Raw genomic sequence first — 20,674 nt, 5'->3', positions numbered from 1 at the left:
CCTATTACTGGGTGGTACACAGTGTGTTGTATCTTTAGCTCTATTTAATTTTGAATAAATTCTGTAGAATATCGCAATATATCGCAATATGTATCGCATCGCAAATATATCGTATCGTGACCCAAGTATCGTGATACGTATCGTATCGTGAGATCCTTGCCAATACCCAGCCCTATGAAATAGGCAGAGAGAAATTATTCGGTTCTCGATTGGGGTGTTTTGAGAGCGGGCTGGTCTTGTGTGGGACCCTTACGTCACCTCACAACATGGTTTTCACTTTGAGAAACATGCAGAAGAGTGCTAAGTCATCAAAAATGTATATATATCGATCCTAACCCCTAAATCAAAATGGAAAAAACTGAATTTGGAAAAAATAAAACTGAATTTGGAAAAACATAAAACGGATTTCATATGGCCCTAGATATCATTCATGACACACACCAGCTTCCCTGTTACTCTCATCTGTACTGTTGTAGAATGGGTGTGAACTGTGCAAGTGCCAGCCATCAAAAACAATTGGCCTAACTGTTTGGGAAGGTGTACAGTTCAGAATCAGAAAACCTTTTGAGGGGAAATTGAGTAACTGAACTGCCCCAAAAGTAGTATTTAACTCCTCCCCAGATGAACCATTTGTTCTTCAAGTCTGATTTGGCCTAAAGTTGTGACAGGAAACACAACAACATCTTCACTACTACTACTACATGTCAATGGCAGATCTCAACAACAACCAGAACGCCACCAGTGCACATATGACCGGTTCTGCCGGTAATATAATAAGTCGCATTTACATTTACATGTTGCTCAACTTTTTAAATGTCATTCAGTAACGTCAACCCAGCCAGCACAAAAGGTCAGTCAATTAGGAATGCACCGATACCACCTGTCACTGTCACCAATTGTCATTTGAGCTACTACACACTCAACTCCTTAATGTTTCTTTGCCTTTTGAAAAGACAGAAAAAAAAAACAGTTTTGTTTTGACCTAAAAGGCTCTCTTGGTTTATGGTCATACGTTATAATATATGGTTATGGTTAGGGATGCACGATATGGATTTTTACAGGCGATACGATAACCGATAAATATATGCTTTTTTATTTAAAAAAATAAGTTCTTAATCTGTATTTTATGCACACCTGGGGTAAAAAAATAAAAATAAAGGGCAGATGTAGTGAGCAAAGATGATTTAATATTCCATAGCTCTGACCTAACCAAATCTAATGGACATCACTATTGTGAACACAAAACAAACACTTCTGATATGATTATTTTAGTAACCTGTATCACTCAATAGTCAATACAAAAAATAAAGGCTTTTATAGAACCGAAAGCCTAAAGCTGCTTAGTCTACAGATAAAACACAAAAGGCATAGTAATTTAGACTCTTATTGCCATGTTACTGGCAACTAAATGGGCTGTCTGAATTTTGCATTGGGGACAGTTCTATTGAAGTGAATGTGCCAGGCATGGAAAGCCTCACTATAAGCCACCATATCTGTGTCGTTTCACTTTTTACTGAAAAATGCTCCCTCTAGATTAAAGAAAAGACACTAGGTGATGTTGACTGGTGTTTTTTAATGTAAATGTGCGCATTTGTTTTCCTTATTATTGGTCTCTATATAACTACCGTAAATTCCGGACTATAAGCCGCGGCTTTTTCCCCGTTTTTTGGCCCCTGCGGCTTATATAACGGTGCGTCTTATCTATGGATTTTTTCAGAAAAAAAAAAAAAAAAAAAAAAAAATCTCTCTTTTTTAGCACTCTTTCTAACTATAAATCCACTTCTGTTTTAATTTCCTCTCTTGCCCTCTTTTCACCACACCGCGGACACTGTGTGCACTGTAAAAATAAACAACGGTGGTGTTGTGTTATGTTGTTTTGTTGAAATGTTGTAATACGGTAAATGGGAGCTTCCTCAAACAGCCATCTCTTCCCGACAATCCCCTCTGTGCGTGACCACTTACATATGGTAATTACGGTAAGCAAACGGCCACTCGGGCAACAACTCCCTCCCCCGACTACCAGGAGAAAATCACAAACTTCGGCGAATTCACACAAAGGAAGATCAAGGAATATTCACAACAAGACGAGCAGTAGAAGCAACACTCTCACTTACCATGGGGAAGGTACGCAGAAATTCACACGAGGCAGCTTTCAAGTTGAAAGCAGTCAATCTCGCATTAAAAGAGAGCAGCCGCCGATCAAACAGAGCAGCCGCGCGTAACCTGGGCAAAAGGGACTGTCCGTCCGGGGGAGAACTACTGAACAACTCCCTCCCGACTATCAGGAGAAAATCACAAACTTCGGCGAATTCACACAAAGGAAGATCACGGAATATTATAGGAGTGTGAAAACATCCACAATTACCAACGGGTTCCAAAACGCTGGACTGCTGCGGGATGAAGAGGATGACGCCACGGGGACTGCCCCCTAGTCCGATACCTCACGAGTCCGATACCTCACGAGTCCGACACCTCATGGTTTTGGGTTAGGGTCTGGGGGAGGTTAGGTTTAGGCGTGGGGGTGGGAGAGGTTAGGTTTTGGGTTAGGGTCTGGGGGATGTTAGGTTTAGGCGTGGGGGTGGGAGAGGTTAGGTTTTGGGTTAGGGTCTGGGGGAAGTTAGCCTCTTTTTTCGGACTCGTGAGGTGTCGGACTCGTGAGGTATCGGACTCGTGCCATGGCACCTGAAGGAGAGAGGAGAGTGGTTGACGAAGCCACCCTGAACCTGTTCGTTTCCGACACTGAAGATGAGGACTTTGGTGGTTTCAGTACGCAGGAAGAAGAGGAAGACGAGGATTAGTGACTTGACTTCTCTGGTTACAGGTTTGCTGCACATATACGGTAGCCTATTGTTGTGTGATTTTGTCTGGGGATTAGTGACCTGACTTTTGTTTTGTTTTGTTGAAATGTTAATAAATGGGAGCTTCCCCAAACAGCGATCTCTTTCCCGACATTCCTCTCTGTGCACGAACCCTTTCATATGGTAATTAAACATCAAAACACCCGCGGCTTATAGTCCGGTGCGGCTTATAGAAGAAAAAAATAGTCAATTTTGGTCCCGCGGCTTATACACCGGTGCGTCTTATAGTCCGGAATTTACGGTAGATCATGACTGCCCAGCAGCTAGCTAGCTACGTTAGCTTAACGTTAGCTTACATGTAACGTTAGTGCAGGGGCACTCAATTAAAATTCTAAGAGGTCCAGATAGAGAAAATGTCCTCAAGCGAAGGTCCGGAACATTGAGCTTGCGTTATGATTCAGTGCCATTGAACTTAGGCTACTTCAATGATTGCAGTAGCCTAATGGTACAACGTCTGTATGTAGTCAATGACTGACTGTTAAATCAAAATAAACATCAATAATGTTTATTTACAGTTTTCATATTTAACTGGATTAATTATAAATAACTAGCCTACACTAATAATAAATACATGTTATTTTCTCATTTCAAGTAAAATAATGGCTGCATTTAGAAATAACACAACAGAGTGCTTTGGAAAAATTTCTTAAAAAATCTTAAAATAAAGTGCTTTAATTTTAGAAAAATAAGTTCCCCCTTTTCTTCCTTTTCTTAACTCCATTTCACATTTTATCAGTCAGGCTCTCAGCCAACAAACCTCCTTTTCTCTTGATAGAAGTGAGCTCCCACTCTGTTTGTCTGTGCCTGCCTGCCTGCCTGCCTGCCTGCCTGTCTGTCTTTCTATCTATCGGTCGCTCGCAATGCAAACTTTGCATGCCGTTGGGCAGTGAATGTGTGTGCGCCCTGGATTTGAGTGTGTGTGCTCATGTGTGGCACTTCCATAGACAGCTGGTCAGGATCGCATCACACTTCACGAGACATACTGGTTTTGAACTGCTCGTGAGACCAATGAATGAACATGAGTCTGCCTGCTCTAGATTAAAACTAAAGCTTTGTTTTCACGGGCTACTCTTTCTTTTGAGCACGCGATGTGAAATACTTCTCTCGCATTTCTCCGAGTCTCGCCTCTCCTCCGTCCGTGTGTCAACTCTCCCGCAGCAGCAGCAGGCAGAATCGATTCGCTTGTTGATTGGCTGAGTAGCATCACGTGTGATGATTTACAGCGCATGCATTGGTCTGTGAGCTTCCTGACAGATACACCAGTACCGTAAAGGCTAGAAAATGTGCCGGTTAAAATAGAAATGCTCCGTGAAAATGTAACTATTCAGTGATTTGTAGGTTATAGGGCTCGGTCCGGATAGGACGGCATCTGGGTCCGGATGCGGACCGGAGTCCGGACTTTGAGGATCGCTGCGTTAGTGGGTTGCTTCTGGAGTTAAGACACAAACCCTGGACGTTTCATTTCGGGTAAAGCATGAGGTTCTCTATAGGTTACGCCAGCTCTGGGAGTATGAAGTGCTTTAAATGCGGGTATGTTTGGTCACAACAAGCTTGAGGACCGCTGCCTGCTGAACTACTAGGTAGGCCACGACCAGCTAGCTAACGTTAGCCACCACAACAGCTAACGTTAATGCCATTGACTGTATGTTAACGCTAAACAAATCCGCTGCCTCCTCCCCATGTTTAGTTTAACGTAACGCCAGCTCAGACTTCCCCTCATCTCAGAAACCTTGCGGGACATGTATTGCAAATTGACAATAGCGTCGTTTTGTTATCAACTGAAACTGAACAGCCACACTGGAGGTGGCCATGTTTTACGCAGCTGCTTGTAACGTCACGAGCACGCAACAACAATGCTCCGCTTCCAATGCAAAACAAAGCCAAGTTGGCGCCGTGTTTCGGGGGCTATTTATCGGCTAAAATGTCATTATTGGAATAATAAATAATAACGCAAAATGGCCATATCGGCCAATAATTGATCGGTCCGATAAATATTGTGCATCCCTAGTTATGGTTATAATAAGTTATAATAACACATATTTTGTCAATCAAATGTATGTCAAATCTTGGAGTGCTGTACCTCGTTCCGTTCAGAAAAATGAGGACTTTCCAGTCTACATAATCCCAGAAGCAAGAGAAGGCTTCAACGCATGTCGCACAAACAATAACAAAAGTCAGAGTTTGATGACGTCATCAATTAGTGAGGAGGGCAGGGGAAGGAGGGGCTGTGAGCCAAGCTGTTTCGTAGCTCATGATTATTTCAAACTTTTCCCTTGCAGGGCTCGACATTAACGGATGCCCGGTTGCCCCGGGCAAAAAAAAATGGAAACCATTTCTTGGCCTTTGGTTGCCATAAGCCACTTCTTAACATGCAGTGGAATCCGTATTATAACCTGCTCCTAGCCGGTTGGCCTGCATGTTAAACAACAATTAGACGGCCTACGCGCACTCCCGCGACTCCGTATCTTATCTACCTCGACCACCGGTATAAGATCCGCTTCCACGCAATCGCAGCTCATGTTAAACAGTGGCAGATCATTATCCGCAGATCCGTTTGAGTGGGCGGGTGTGACTCACTTCACTTCACTTCACGTTCACGTTCACTAGTTTATTAATTAATGACTCGTTCGGGCAATCGCTTATATCAAGTGCTGCAAAAACGGCTTGAATTGTTTGGCCATGTGGTCCCAACGCGCTTCAGCTGCAGGCAGCAGGTCCATTGCATCAGGAGGGACGCTTACTGCTGCGCTGCTTGCTTCCATGTCAGAAAAAGCCTAACTTTTGTGGGGAGACAGTCTGACCACTATTTTGACTGGGCGGCTTTAGGCGCTCATTTTTGGCACATTGCCACCCCTCGTTGGAATGGACTCTGTTAAAACGGCATGGTTTTTGAAGTCTCCAGTCTCCAGATTTGTCGCTAACGTGATGCAGCCAATTCTATTGTGTGAGGCAGGCATTTGAGGCAGGTGTTGTGTGACTGTGCGTCCACACTGCGGAGAGAGGAGCTGACTGACTGATAGGCTATCAAACTTTTGTGGGGAGAAATAAATTTAAAACTAGTCAGATATGACTTGAATGCCACTTGTAAAATAAATCACCACAGTGATTGTTTTCGATACATGCTACCGCGCCGCTTGCCGCTCCCCCCCCCCCCCCCCCGCGCCCGCCGGCAGAAAAAACAGCTCATATCCAGTTGTTTCTTAACAAAGACCCCTCATGTTTAGAAAGGCAAAACCTGAAAATATCCTGCTCTATCTAGCCTGACATGATCCAGAGTTCATGTTTAAAAGGCACTCTTGTGGAAACCACATTGTAACATGTAAAAAATAAGCACAGCAGCAAACAGCAAAATATGCACCAAATAAATATTTTTTAATACTTGTGACGTGCGGTGTGTTTACTCAGGTCAGATGCTGCGCGCACACCGACTCAGCTGCAAGCACACGTTTGATATGGCCAAACAGATTAAGTTGTCTGGCTGTGTGAAAGCCCCAACTAACGTTAACCTGGTGTGGTGTCAACATCACAAATGAATGAGCAAGAAAGATGATTCGACTAACAAATAACGAGATGAACCACCTGCACGAAAAAACAATGGCATTTGAGAAAAAGAGGACAACCGTGTCAGGGGAAACAGACCTACCGGTACTCATAAACTATGGACCATTTCAGAACGAACAAACAGCGTCCTCCGAGACAACAGCCGTGGCTCAAAGGTGTGTACTTTTCATTTGAGATTGGTGAATGTAGGAAGAAGAAAGACCGCAGACTGTGCGGAATTTCCTGATTACAGCGGTAGGCGAGCCCCTTTATAGTTGTGCGTCGCGGCTAACTGCAAAGCATGTAGGCCACAGAATGCCGCCAACTAGGAAATCCTTAAAAGACTTTTAAAACAGCGCGTTATTATGTGCTGAGAAATGAGGAACCCTTTACACGTAGTCACACCCTTACCTCGTCTGGCGTAGTTTCAGTGAAGAACTCATCTAACGAGGAACGCTTTACATCCCTGCCTCGTCTGCTGTTGGAGCGATCAAGTAAAGAACGGATCAGATCAGGCATGCAAGAGGTAGGCCTATGTCCGCTCGAACGTTATTAATTAATTAAGTTGAGAAAAGAGGTGGGGGCAATTATATTCCTCTACTAGTTCCCTTGCCTGTCACATACGATACGGGGTGAGAGAGAGATAGAGGGATTGCGGCAGGCCAAGGCTGCTTCTGGGCCTTTTGGGGCCCCATGCAAAATCTTAAGAGTGGGGGCCCCAAACTACTGTCATCATAGCATCCCTGAATGAACACGAGGAGGCATAGGCTACTTCATTATGAATAACACTTTTAATTAATAAACTAAGCACAATATGAACAATAACTCTTAAAAAAATATATGAAAATTAAAGTTCACAAATATTAGTTAAACAAATCCTTTCAGTGCAAATGCATTATAAAAACAAAAAATAACTAAGATTTGTTTAGAAAACGAAATTACACAAATTTATTATCATCATTATTACTACTACTACACCCGGTGCACGCACTGAATAGGCCTATTATACTATATACTATAGACTATTATACTTACTTTTCTGTCACATCGTCATTATTAAGCTGGCTTAGTATCTTAATTACTAAGACTAAAGATGGCAACCATATTTTTATTCGGGCAACCAAAAGCTTCTGCCAGGTTGCCACTCCGGCAACCACTTTTACAAGTTAACGTCGAGCCCTGCCTTGATTACGATTATTGAATGACTTTAAACACTGCCCTCATAGTTCTCTGACAAGGTCGGAGACTCGGTACTGTACTGTTTGTTGGCTCCATTTTCACTCGTGTCATCCTCCATACCGACAGCTTGGCTTTGAGTTAACGCCTGAAAGCGGACCAACGTTGGGGGAGGCACGTTATTGAACATGTATGATTTTTTTTAAGGGAACGGTTAATGAATGCACACATTGGGGTAAGTATTAACCAAATTAACATTAATCAATTTAATTAATGAATTTGAATTAATTAACATGAGCAAAGATTAAGGCGGTTATCGGTTCTAAACGTCTGTTTCGATACATTTTTAATTGCCCAGCCCTACCAGCTACCATCAGGCTCAGCTGTCCTTGCAGGTTAACATCCACATGCCTGTGCTGAACGTGGTTACGCATTGCTATTGCTCTGGTCGGGTGGTTACGTGTCAGTTTTATCTGACATATCAGCCTACATCAGAGCAGGAATTATACCAAGGCAGAAAGGCCCCGGAGAGTGGCTCACACAGGCAGTTTGGCATGACCTGTTTTGAGTGGCCGTGGTGCCCTTAAAGATGATTCAGGGACATTTTGGCCTATATTGGATAGAGGACAGTGTGATGACGGGAGAGCATGGAGAGCGAGGGGAGGAGGACATGCAGCAAAGAGCCCACGGGTCGGATTCGAACCCGGGTCGGCTGCGTGAAGGACTAAGCCTTAACGGTACGTGCTCTACTAGGTGAGCCACCGCGGCACCCCAGGCCGTTGTCCCCTTAAAAGAAAGTTGCGGATTTCCTTTTTAGTCTGAGCCATCAGGTGCTGATTCATTACTGCAGCACTTAATATGTCTATTAGAATATGTATTTTGTTGGAGGAAAAATTACTTACAAAAGGTTTAATAACCATTGCTTTTGGCCTTGGTGCCCTACATTTTGGCCGTGACGCGGAACCCCAATACATTTGTATTTATTAAAGGCTAAGCGGAGCTTGCCCTAAAAATGACTTAATTTCAGGCCTGCTACATACCTTATTTTAATTCTCTAGCCCAAAAGACACTGCACTGGTTTTACTAGACATCATCTTTGTCCGCTCCATTGACTACGGTTGATGGTCCGTCACGACTAACATACGTTGGTTTGTTTACATCCAGGGCAGGCATTAGTGGGGAGGGGGCTACCGCAGTGGCTGGTGGCTGCATAAAGACGCAACAGTTACAGGCGTTGTACATTATATTATAATATAATTATTATTTTAACTGACTAATGATGACTAGTATTTTGGTGCAGACTAGTGAGGGTAACGGACGTTTAACCATTTAAAGGGATACGCCACTTTTTGGGGAGTTTAGCTCATTTGCCATATGCCCCCCCCCACCCCACCCCACCCCCACATAACCAAGGTACACCATGCCTTTAGCCCTTGTTCACACAGGACGCCGAACGTAAGTAGAACGGAAGCTTGAAGCAGGCACAAGCTGAACAGACGCCTAACCGTTCACACAAGAAGCCTTCTCTTTTCCTCTCAGCGTCTACTCGGCGCACCTTGAACCCTCCCACAACTCCCATTGACTTCATGCCTAGCTTCACGCATCACGCTTGGAAAATAGGCGTGAATCCTGAACCATCGCTTGAGCAAGGCGTGAGTGTGGCTTCGGGGAAGCTTCAGCGTGACACGCGCGCGGGTGGTGTGAACGGCCTCGCCTGTTAACAAGGACGCCTAAATGAAACTTGTGGGTTCAGCGTAGGTAGAGCTTAGGTTGAGCGTTACTTCGGCGTCATGTCACTGTCCGAGCAGTATTAGGGATGGGCATTTTAAGCAATTTAAATACTCGAGTACTCTCCTTCTATTATGAACGAGTGCTCGAGTACTCGCGTGTGGGGGGGAAGGGGGGTCTGTGTGATTACTATGGTAATGACTGAGCAGGGGTAATCTGCTGTGTATGGGGCTGTTCACACATAACGTTTGCATGTTTGCATGGAAAAAGCGCTACCTGGAGCATTTTTTGTCAGGAGAGGGACTGACTGTGATATTAGGTGACGCTAAGCTAACATCTAAAGCCTACCTCAGACAGTATCTCCGATGGTTGGGTGGATGGCATTAGCGCTTTGGAGCAGACAAGTTGTGAAACAAGCGAAGGCATTTCCAATACATGACCATTGTCCAGCAATGTCAGGTTATTGACCAGTATCATCCATTTTACTTTATGATCACTGTTACACTAATGTAAATCCACGGATTACAAGGTCCAGTGTTCTGCCAAAAAGTGAAAACCTGACCAGTGTGATTAACGTTACTGCTGTGAAGCGATTGTCTCCCAAAAAGTGATTATTTCTCCACATTTCTTGTGACTAACGTTATGGGAAACGACAGTGTAGTCAGTAAACTAGTGCAAAGTTTTGAATGAGTATCGGGCGTGCCGTGCGCTATGAAGAAGCGTGTGTCTCATTCGGGAGAATATCTCCAGCCACCATTTTCGGGATGAGCTGGAAAACTTCTGGTTAAAACTTTCAAAATAATGTTACTTAAACAAAAGTAAATAGCTTATTGATGCACATTGGAGGAGAAAAAGTATTTCAACGAATGAGGCAGCAAACCTTGTATCAAAATACTCGTGATGTTATATGGCGTGAAACTGTGGCTGTATCGCATTACTCAAAATAAATAAGGTTACGTTACAATAAGCGTTTTATTTTGAAAGCAACAAAGCGGATGACGTACATTCTGGCTGACTTGACGTTCGTGCAGTTCATGCTGCCAGATCCACATGACGATGCGTGCGTAGATAGACCATTCTTACAGGGGTGGGGAGTGGGGCGAGTACCCGAACAGCAGAAACGTTACTCGAGTACTGACGTTATGAACGAGTGCTCGAGTACCCGAGTACTCGCGCCCATCCCTAAGCAGTATACAGTCATACAGTAAACGACACAATACGTTTTGGACGTGTACCGCAGCCAATGCGCCGAGTTAACGTTCGAGTATGCACAGTCTCGCTGTCGCCGCTCGGCGGCGGCAAGGCTCCAAGTCGAGGTTGCGCAGAACCTTGCCGGGCGCTTTAGGCTCTGTGGCTTTGGTGCACCCTGCCTGGGGAGCTCATGCTGACAAAAACACTGTCGTCTTTTAAATTGCATCTTAAAATCCTGTTTAATAGACAACCTTTCCAACAATTGTTTCTACCCATTTTATTACCACTGAATTTGGACATTTACATCTATGGCAGTATTTAAATTATATTGAATGACATTTTTATTATTTCCCGTTGGCTATTATTTACCTGTCTCCAAAGCACCCAATTTTGCAAGGTATTATATACCAGTAAACAAAACTATCCATTGTGTGAAAAGCAAGAGGTAAAAGCGGGGGAGAGTAAAGGCACCCCAACAGAGCAGCTGACATACAGAAAACATATGCAGTTAGGCAACTAGTGGTGATGTCTGTCTCAGCGAGTGTGTATGAGTCAAGTAAGAGTTTGTGGAGTTAAATGGCTGTCCACATGCACACTGCTCTGAGTGACTTGCCTCCCTCTCCTCCTCTCACACCGCCCAAGCTCAACGGCGTCATTAAAACAGCCTCGAGTCAGGCTGTAAAACTGCTGCTTCTAACCACAAACGCACCAACTGGCATTCACTGTTCACACGCTATCCTCCCAGCTTAGCCCAGGCCTGCCCTCGCATAACCTAGCATGCTTCTAATGGGAGCCATATGTCCCATGCTAAGCCTGCATACAAATCAAACATACAATCAAAGCACACAGTGGAACCATTTATCATTATACTGGTGGAAAATGTGGCTCTTTACATCTGGCTTTGGAAACCTCGAGCCAATGATATAGCTTTTTGATGGGCAAACAAGCAGAATCTGGTCTCCAATCCAGAGACGCAAATGGCATGCTTCATCTAAAGCCAGATTCTGACCGGTAACACACACAAAAAAAAAACTCCCTTCAGAGCTCCTGGATATCAGACTAGGCAGCCTAGCCACAAAAATCTCCTCAACCAAAAGTTTCTTTGAAGCCAGATGTGAAAGGCCATGTGTAGAAAGATCTGTGCCTGGTGCAAATAGGAGTGGTATATTGATCCAGTCAGAGCCATCAGTGAGTCTGAGAGACCTGGAACCAGCTGACTAATGACTGACAGTCAACGGAGCCTCATGCCTGCCTTGCGCAATCTGTGGGGTGGATAGATGTCTATGTGTTGGCTGGGAAGAGGAGGTGAAGGGCAAAGCCAACATGTAGGGCTGCAACTAACCAGTATTTTTATTGTCCATCTATCGATTATTTTCTCCATTAAGATGTTTCTGGTCTAGAAAATGTCAGAAAATGTCGAAGTATAAACACAAGAGGAAGTAACTGGCTGACCCCCTGTGTTGGAACATAAGGTGAATAGGGATGCGACGGTGTGGACATTTTCCCACCGGGTAATAAACATGTGACAACTCTGGTGTTACCGGTGACACCGTAAAAAAATGGCTGCTATTTGGGCAACCCTGCCATAATGACTCCATTGAGGCCGCAGAGGGTCAACTTGTGATGTCTCAGGTACATGATATGCATGCACCATGGCCCCCTGAACCATAAGGATGTCCCACACAGCTCTTAGTGCACGGAGGGCACTCCAACCAACATCCAGCAGTAAACCAGATGACTGAATAGTAGGGATGGGCATTTTAAGCAATTTAGTCGAGTACTCTCCTTCTATTATGAACGAGTGCTCGAGTACTCGCGCGGGGGGCGCGGGCTGTGTGATTACTAGAGGTAATGACTGAGCAGGGGTAATCTGCTGTGTATGGGGCTGTTCACACATAACGTTTGCATTTTTGCATGGAAAAAGCGCTACCTGGAGCATTTTTTGTCAGGAGAGGGACTGACTGTGATATTAGGTGACACTAAGCTAACATCTAAAGCCTACCTTTAGACAGTATCTCCGATGGTTGGATTAACGCTTTGGAGCAGACAAGTTGTGAAACAAGCGAAGGCATTTGATTTCCAATACATGTCCATTGTTGCTGAATAGTGATCACCATGATGCGATTGTCTCCCAAAAAGTGATTCTTTCTCCACATTTCTTGTGACTAACGTTATGGGAAACGACAGTGTAGTCAGTAAACTAGTGCAACGTTTTGAATGAGTTTTATCGGGCGTGCGCTATGAAGAAGCGTGCTTCTCATTCGGGAGAATATCTCCAGGCACCATTTTCGGGAAGAGCTGGAAAACTTCCGGTTAAAACTTTCAAAATAATGTTACTTAAACAAAAGTAAATAGCTTATTGATGCACGTTGGAGGAGAATGGGTATTTCAATGAATGAAGCAGCAAACCTTGTATCAAAATACTCGTTGTGATGTTATATGGCGTGAAACTGTGGCTGTAACGCATTACTCAAAATAAATAAGGTTACAATAAGCATTTTATTTTGAAAGCAACAAAGCGGATGACGTACATTCTGGCTGACATGATGCCCGGCCGTGCAGTTGCTGCTGGTTGCTGCCAGATCCACATGATGATGCGTGCGTAGATTAGGGATGCAGCGGTATACCGTTTGAAGGTATACCGCGGTTTGAAAACGTCACGGTATCAAAACCACTAAAATTTGCTGTCATACCTTCCCCACGGTATCAGCTGTTTCCCCCAAAACAAAGTGCCCAGGTCGCTTGCAGAGTGCAGCTTACGCGGCCCCTCCCCCTGGCTGCATGCCTACCTAGACTAGAGCACAGTAGAGAGGAGCCGCAAGGACCCCCCTGAACTTTCCCCCATCTAAAAAGACGACGTTGGCTGTATGGGAATATTTTGGCTATTGTAAAAACACAAATGGTCCGCAATACCGCGATACCGTGAAACCGTGGTATTTTTGTCCAAGGTTATCATACCGTCAAAAACTCATACCGTTGCATCCCTAGCGTAGATCTTCTATACCATTTTTAAAGAGGTGGGGAGTGGGGCGAGTACCCGAACAGCAGAAACGTTACTCGAATACTGACGTTATGAACGAGTGCTCGAGTACCCGAGTACTCGCGCCCATCCCTACTGAATAGCCTAACTTCAGTTTAGAAAACAGGGTGATCAGTAGGTTATGATAACAGGCCCATACAGGACTCAATATAGCAAAGCAGCCAAGCACATCTGAATTCCCAAAACCCATCTCCTTTATCTGAAAAACTAAAAAGCCAGTCTGTCAGCAAATCTGAGCAGCAAATCAAATGTGCCTCTTGGTCTGTGGCTAAAAAAATATATTTTTCTCATAAGTGACAGAATTTATGCTTTTACTCTGAAGGCAGAACAACCCAACTTCCTGTTTTAGCGTGGCGCTGCTATGCCTAACTTCCTGGCTGTTGCTTGCTAACCTGCAGTCACTTGACACGGGTACAGACAGGGTGAGTCTGGAAACATCACGTTGCAGCTACTTAACGTGCTACTCGGTGGTCCCACATGTTGATTTGTTGTTATGTGTCCTAAAGGCAACATTTCACCGTCCGGTGATAACGTGTTCATGAAAAGTGTGCATGTGTGTGTGTTGTGGCTCTCGTTATCTTGTGCAGCCCGCAACACGCTGCTCGCATTCCTGTGATTTTTCAGAGGTGTTGAAATAAGTTTGTTGTGATGCTGTCTTTAGTAGCCACTAGCCACAGCCTTCAGAGAGACTTTACAGCGGGGAGAAGGGATGAGGAAGCTTACGCGTACATGAGCGAGAGAGCCGCTGTACCATAATTACCATAGTTAAAGTGAAAATCGATTTGACGTCATCGTATTTGACAGGGAAGCCAAAATGCTCCCATACAGTTGATTTAAATGATGCAGGAGGCTTTTCCAATTCAGCTGCTTGTCGGCTCGTACTTGCGCTCGCCATGATGATGCCTGTCTGTGCCTGGCTGCGCTGCAGGCGTTCTCATACACTAGCGTTAAACGTTAAATGCAACGAAAAGAGAGGGGGGGGGGGTCCGCGGACCACAGACTTTCCGAACCGCGTTCCAAACTGTGGGGGCTGATCTGTACGGACCACGGGTTATCCGTGATCCATGCCAGCCCTAGTGTCTATGCATCGGAACTCATTGAGTGCCAGCCACTTTTGGAAAACAGATGCTCCCAGTGCCAGCCCTTTCAAGGCGTTTTCAGTGATTTCTCGAGGCCCACAGAACATTGTGTGATATTACTATGTAAACACCGAACACGCCCAAAGAACGATGAGACTATTGTATCATCAGCAAAAAAAAGTTTATTGATATCATTTTCCGTTCTTTAGTTATCAGCTGGAGAAGATTGTTTTTGAAACAGACGTTTCAAACTAGAAGCTGAGATAATCAGCCTTTTGTGAAATGAAGCATTTCAAGCACATCACTGACTCTGAAGCTAATATTTTCTGATGTAGTGACACCTCAAAAATAATTTCCTTCAATAAAACAGCGAAAACAAAGGAATTTTGTTTGGCAAAATAATATTTTTTAGCTGCAACCAGCAGCGCTGGCCCCTGCGTGCGCAGACCTTCTTGCTGGTCTTGATTTACTGCTGGTGGGCATCAGATATTCTAGCTTGTGTTTGTAAATCTGTCCATCGAGCCTCCTGCTGTCTGGGTCGGTGTTGTATGCTGCCCTGCGTGCCCCACCCCCCTCAACTGCACACTCCTCCGTGGGAGTGTCTCTGGTGGCTCTCAGCGCTTCCAGCTGAGAATAATGTAACTTTTCAGAAAGACGCTGGTGTCGGCAACTAATCATGTGGAGGGGCTATCACAGCGGAGACGGAGGGGCTCAATTGTGGCAGCAGATTGGCTGCTGTTCACAGGCACAGCTAACATTATGCTTCATGCATATCGATGCATACCGATGCGGTTTCCGTTTCCCCATGACTTCTTCTCTGTTTTTTCCTCACCTTTCTCTAATCTGGAGAGCACTGTCGCCACCTAATGGGTCCGTAAAATAGCTTATACACATTCGACATCTCCCATATTTTTACAGGAGATGCATCAGGCTTTGATCCACGTCCCACCATCAAAAAACGCAATTGACGTCAAGACGTCATTGGCACTCTACGTTACTATTTGAATTGACGTCTTTAGACGTCATTGGCACTCAATGAGTTAAGTGAATAAAAGATCATTAGTACACTAGATAGCTCCATTCCAATATCAGATTTCAAAATAAAGTTTTTACTGGCTTCTGTTTGTGTTAAGACTTGTGAAAACCGACGGGAAGTCATATTGTTGTCGGATTAGTGGAAGCGGCTAACGTTAGGTAGTGAAAGTGAAGTTGGCTCCGTCTATCACATGGATTTGTTATTCCCAACTGGTAGAGTGAAGTCGGCTCCATCTATCACATGGATTTGTGGGACAGGACAATCTACAAAACATTGTCCATGATCATCTAAAGCAGTGATTCCCAACCAGGGGTACGTGTACCCCTAGGGGTACTTCAGCAGCTTGCAGGGGGTACTTGGAAAGATTGGGGATTACAATGTATTTCCAAAATGATAAAAACTTTTCCAATTGAAAACTGTCAGAATTGTATTAAAGATGAGTCATTAAAATTATTTTAATAATGAGATGTGTTAGAGAGGTCATCTAAAAGTTTAATATAAGTTTAATATAACAAATTTAGGAGAATTATCGACATGCATGAGTGAGGGGTACTATTGGCATGGTAAAACAGCTCAAGGGGTACATAACACAAAAAAGGTTGGGAACCACTGATCTAAAGTGTGGGAGTATTTTAGACCTTGACCCAACAAAATGTAACGCCGCAAATTGGAAACGACGTAAACGTAACGTTTTGTACACGCTCCAGGAGCGCATCCTGTTGATGGGCAACAGACAGCACCAAGTCAGTCCTGTTTTAACGATGGTTTTAATGCACTTTTTGATCACGCATATTTATTAGGATTATCAACACATGGAACGTGTTTGTTAGTGTAGGCTCTCGATTTATCTGTTGTCTGTTTAATGCCTGGGAGCATTAACGAATACAAATAAATCCAGAGCCTACATTAGTATAACGTTAGTCACTTATAGGGGTGTAAACTACTTACATTTTTCATCCTAAAATAGGAGGATTTCTGAGTGTTTTTATTTCTGCCCTGGTATCTGTCACCTTTTTCACTACAAATGACTTTGCATCCCTGCACATAATTAATGTAAGCTAAATCATTTCAATTACTTTCCTTGCCGCACACTAATGAAAAAACATTTGCCAGTGATTATCTTAACTGCATATTACTCCAGTTTAAACAATCTGTCAGCAATCCTTTTGAATTTGAAGTTCAGCAACAACAAAAAAAGCGTTCAAATCGACTAATCGAAAAAATAGTCGTTTGATTGATCGAGAAGAACATGAGTGTTTGGGACAGCCCTATTGTTGATTAATTGTTTTCTATCCAAAAGGTACCGGGCCATCAAAAGGGTTTGAGAATTCGATAACATTTAATACTACATGCAAAATTAACCTGGACTGGGAAAATTATTGCGCTTAGGGCAAAAAAATAAAAATCACCTAATTGTATTCATTCAGAGTAGGCTTTCAAAGAGCTCAATCATCTGAACTCTTGCAGAAGCCCATTACCTCTTTTTTTATATATATTTTATTTTTGAGTTTTTCCCAATGTGCATATATGACAAACATGTAAACACAATAAACAGCAAGTAACAACAAAATCCCTGAGGCCCCCACCCCTAACCCACGCAAAGAAAGGCCAGAGTACACAGTATTATCACTAGTGTTCCTATGTTGTCCAACATATGAACACTAGCGATATACCAAAAATACACCATTTAGGCAGTGCCAACTCCACTGCTACCGCAGCAGTGACCAGCAGGGTTCTCAGCAGCCAGAGGAGACCATGAGCAGTCGCCGAAAAGGCAGACAAAATAAATAAATGCAAATAAACACAAATGTGTCGTCCATTCATTGTAGAGGCATGTGGCTGCCTAAAGTGCATCGAGACAGATGCCCATTACCTCTTAGTGAAAGGCTAGAGTGGATCCTATATTAGTGCTGCTGGTGACTATGTCCCTGTGTGTAAATGACCCTAACAAGCTGTATTATCGGCACAGGCAGACAGGAGATGCCACGGGCTTCAGTGTGCAACATAATGTGCAGGGTCAGCAGCCCTCGCTGCTGGCTGGCAACAATACACTGGAGCTCAACGCCTGCAGCTGCTGCAATGTTTGGTCTGTCTAGAATACAAAACCCTGGAAGCCTATGGAGAAACATCCATGCAACATTCATGTGGAGGCCTTTTTTTGTCCTGAATATTTCAGAATGTGAACGAATATCTGAAATGAAAAGTAATGTATTTGCATATACCGGTAAGTTAAAAAGATAATAAACCCACATGAAAATGTGTTTCAAACTAAATGTGAAAACTGCCCATTTACAGGGATAAACACAAGTAATTGCTGTTTACACTAAAATGGAGGAAAATGACTTGACTGTTTACTTGGGGTAATCTTTTGGAAGTGTACCCCCCAAAAGTATGACTCCAAGTAACCTGGCAAAATATGTAATTCGGATATTCTCCAATTCTTAATGACAAACGAGTGCTAAACTGAACCATTTCTGCAAAATCTAAACTACCTTTCAGCAATTAGCCTGTCTCATTTTGATTTGGCATAATATTATGTGGCACAGTGTTACAAGTTGCATAATGTTATTTTCAGATGGGGGACACAATGTGGGTGGTGGGTAGAATCATGGCCCCACAAATTATTATTATTTAGGTATTGGTATATAAAGCTACTGGATACAATGTTGGCAGTCTTTGCTATCTGGAGGATCAACTTGAATTATACCACAACCGGTCGGATGTAGCTACACCTACACGCTTCCGTCCTAAATCATATGTGAGGCCGTTTACGTCAATTAAGTCTGTTCGTCAGTTTCTGTAAAAATCCCCAAACCAATGGAAGACAGGAAGAGCAGAATGACAATAATATCCTACAGGATATTTAAATTGATCTTGATAACAACAAGCCGACATGAGGACCATAAGTAATTAAATCAGTGGTTTGTGGGGCATAAAAAAATACCATTAACCATGCAAGAATAAACCACAGCTTTGAATTCCAGGATGCACACTAGCCACAAAGTCTGCCAAATATGTCAAGGGTTAAACAAATCCAAACAGACAAACTACTAAACATCTGGTTAAGCCGCTCTCATAGGTTATTTTCTATGTTGGTTGGCTGGAGAGAAGCAGTTAGGAAACCAGTCCCCCCCCCCCCCTACACTACACTCGATCCTGGTTAAAGCAAAGGCGTGAGTAAACAGCCAATAAAAGATTGTCTAATAAGACAGATCAACACATGCCTAGATATCCGGAGACCTTGATGGGAGCTGCCAGTACCCCCTGGCTTTCCCCACAGCTGTTGGCCGCCCTGACTTTCCTACTCCAACACCACTGACTCAAATTTCACACTCTGGCTCCTCCTCGTCTTCCTCCCAAAGCACAACGGCCGAGAGGAATTTGTCGGTCTTTGTTTAAAAGGACGAGTGGAAAATCACACGACCCATTAAAAATATATATATATATACATACACACTTTTATTTAAAATATAAGTTTGTGGACATTCCGCCTGTACATGAAGCTCGATGTAGCGTTAACGCTAAAAAATTAAATTTGCTTTCTCGATTGCGAAGTTCCAACTAAACTTTCGACAAAAGTAACGCTTACTTCACTAGTTTTAAGACTTTAGGGGTTCATAAAAACTATCATCAAGACTAGATACGAATGGTTTAACTATACCTAGATACGTGTGTAACGTTACATTCATTCCACATAACTAAACCAGCTGCAACAACGACCAAAAGGTTAAACTAGTCAAGCAAACATGAGTCAGAATAGTGGAATGCAGCCAGAAGCACAAGTGGGCTAGAAGTAAAGCTAACTCCCAGGCTATCCTTAGCTAACGTTAACCATTCAAGCAAAGGCATAACATTGGCGTTATTCCAAAAAATCCCGACCGCTGTTTCAGAAGAAATTGGTCGTTAATTTAACCAAGTGAGTATCTGCTGCCTGTCTCTAACATGGTCATCAAGAAAACAATGAGTATCGCAGGTAAACAGGCAATATTCCCACTAGGCGGTGGCTGGGCTTATCCCAAATATTTCCATGAAAGCAGCTGGCTCTAGCTGCTCTAGCTGCAGCAGCAGCAGCATCCCCCGGCCCGGCCGCCCCACACACAACCACCGACTCCATGCCTGGCATTCAGCGAGAGCTTGGCATGAAAAGAGGGAGAACATGTGGAGAGCCATTATAGTTTGAAAGTTGAAGCCTACCCTTGTCAAAACAGCGAGTCCGTCCAGTCGGATATTGGAAAAATAAAACCAGTCTCAAACGGAAACGTCAGGGAAAACGTGAAGACAACCTTCAGCGAGCAGCAGCGCTCGTGCACTCCCTCCAGAGTCTGGCGATGTTACCTTGGCCGGAACAGCGGAGTCCGGGAATTTAAGATGGCGGCGCTGGCTTATAGACCGGAGAACGCCTCCAGCGGGCATATCCTGCCGTACGCTGGTACAAAAATAGATACCAAATTAAGCATTTATTACATTGATGTAAATTCAACACGTCTTAAAATATATACTTTTCCAGAATTACGATTATATCCAATTGTCGTGACTTTATTTGACCAAATGAATGAAAAGCAGAGCAAAACAGTGTCGACGACACGAGTATGAATACACAATTGAATGAAGTTCCGGCACTCTAGAAAAGGGAAATCTGATTACTTTTCCCATCCCAACCAGTCGGTCTGATCCCAACTCAAATTTGGACTTCACTTCACCTATACAAAGTGAAGCGAGTGAGATTTTCATTGCTGTAGCACCACAGCCATCACCAGCCTCCCAGAGACAAACAAAGAATATTGTGTGGCTAGGTGATGTCAAGCCTTAATAGAAACAACTTTAGAGTTTTCTGTTTGTGTGTGTGTGTGTGTGTGTGTGTGTGTGTGTGTGTGTGTGTGTGTGTGTGTGTGGGCGGGGGGGGGGGGGGGGTTAACCTCAGTCTCAGTCTGACGCAATTTATTCTTTATCATTCTACTATAGATTTATATTAGCCTATATTTCAATCATAGACTGATATTAACTGTAAACTAGATTTCACAAATAC

General features: G+C 43.6%; 1 protein-coding gene across 1 annotated transcript in view; it reads right to left on the bottom strand.

Annotated features, from left to right (window-relative positions):
- ctnnb1 (catenin (cadherin-associated protein), beta 1) overlaps positions 1 to 19,985 on the bottom strand; it is a 51,231-nt gene extending 31,246 nt beyond the window's left edge. Inside the window, exon 1 of the mRNA XM_083642329.1 lies at positions 19,843 to 19,985. The gene's annotated coding sequence lies outside the window, so the exon portion shown is untranslated. The remainder of the gene's footprint in view (positions 1 to 19,842) is intronic.
- Between the last annotated feature and the right edge of the window lie 689 nt (positions 19,986 to 20,674).

The sequence above is a fragment of the Poromitra crassiceps genome (assembly GCF_964638095.1).
Source record: "Poromitra crassiceps genome assembly, chromosome: 1".
Classification (NCBI taxonomy): Eukaryota; Metazoa; Chordata; class Actinopteri; order Beryciformes; family Melamphaidae; genus Poromitra; species Poromitra crassiceps.
Note: the sequence above shows the minus strand (reverse complement) of the source record. Positions and strands in the feature narration are given on the sequence as shown.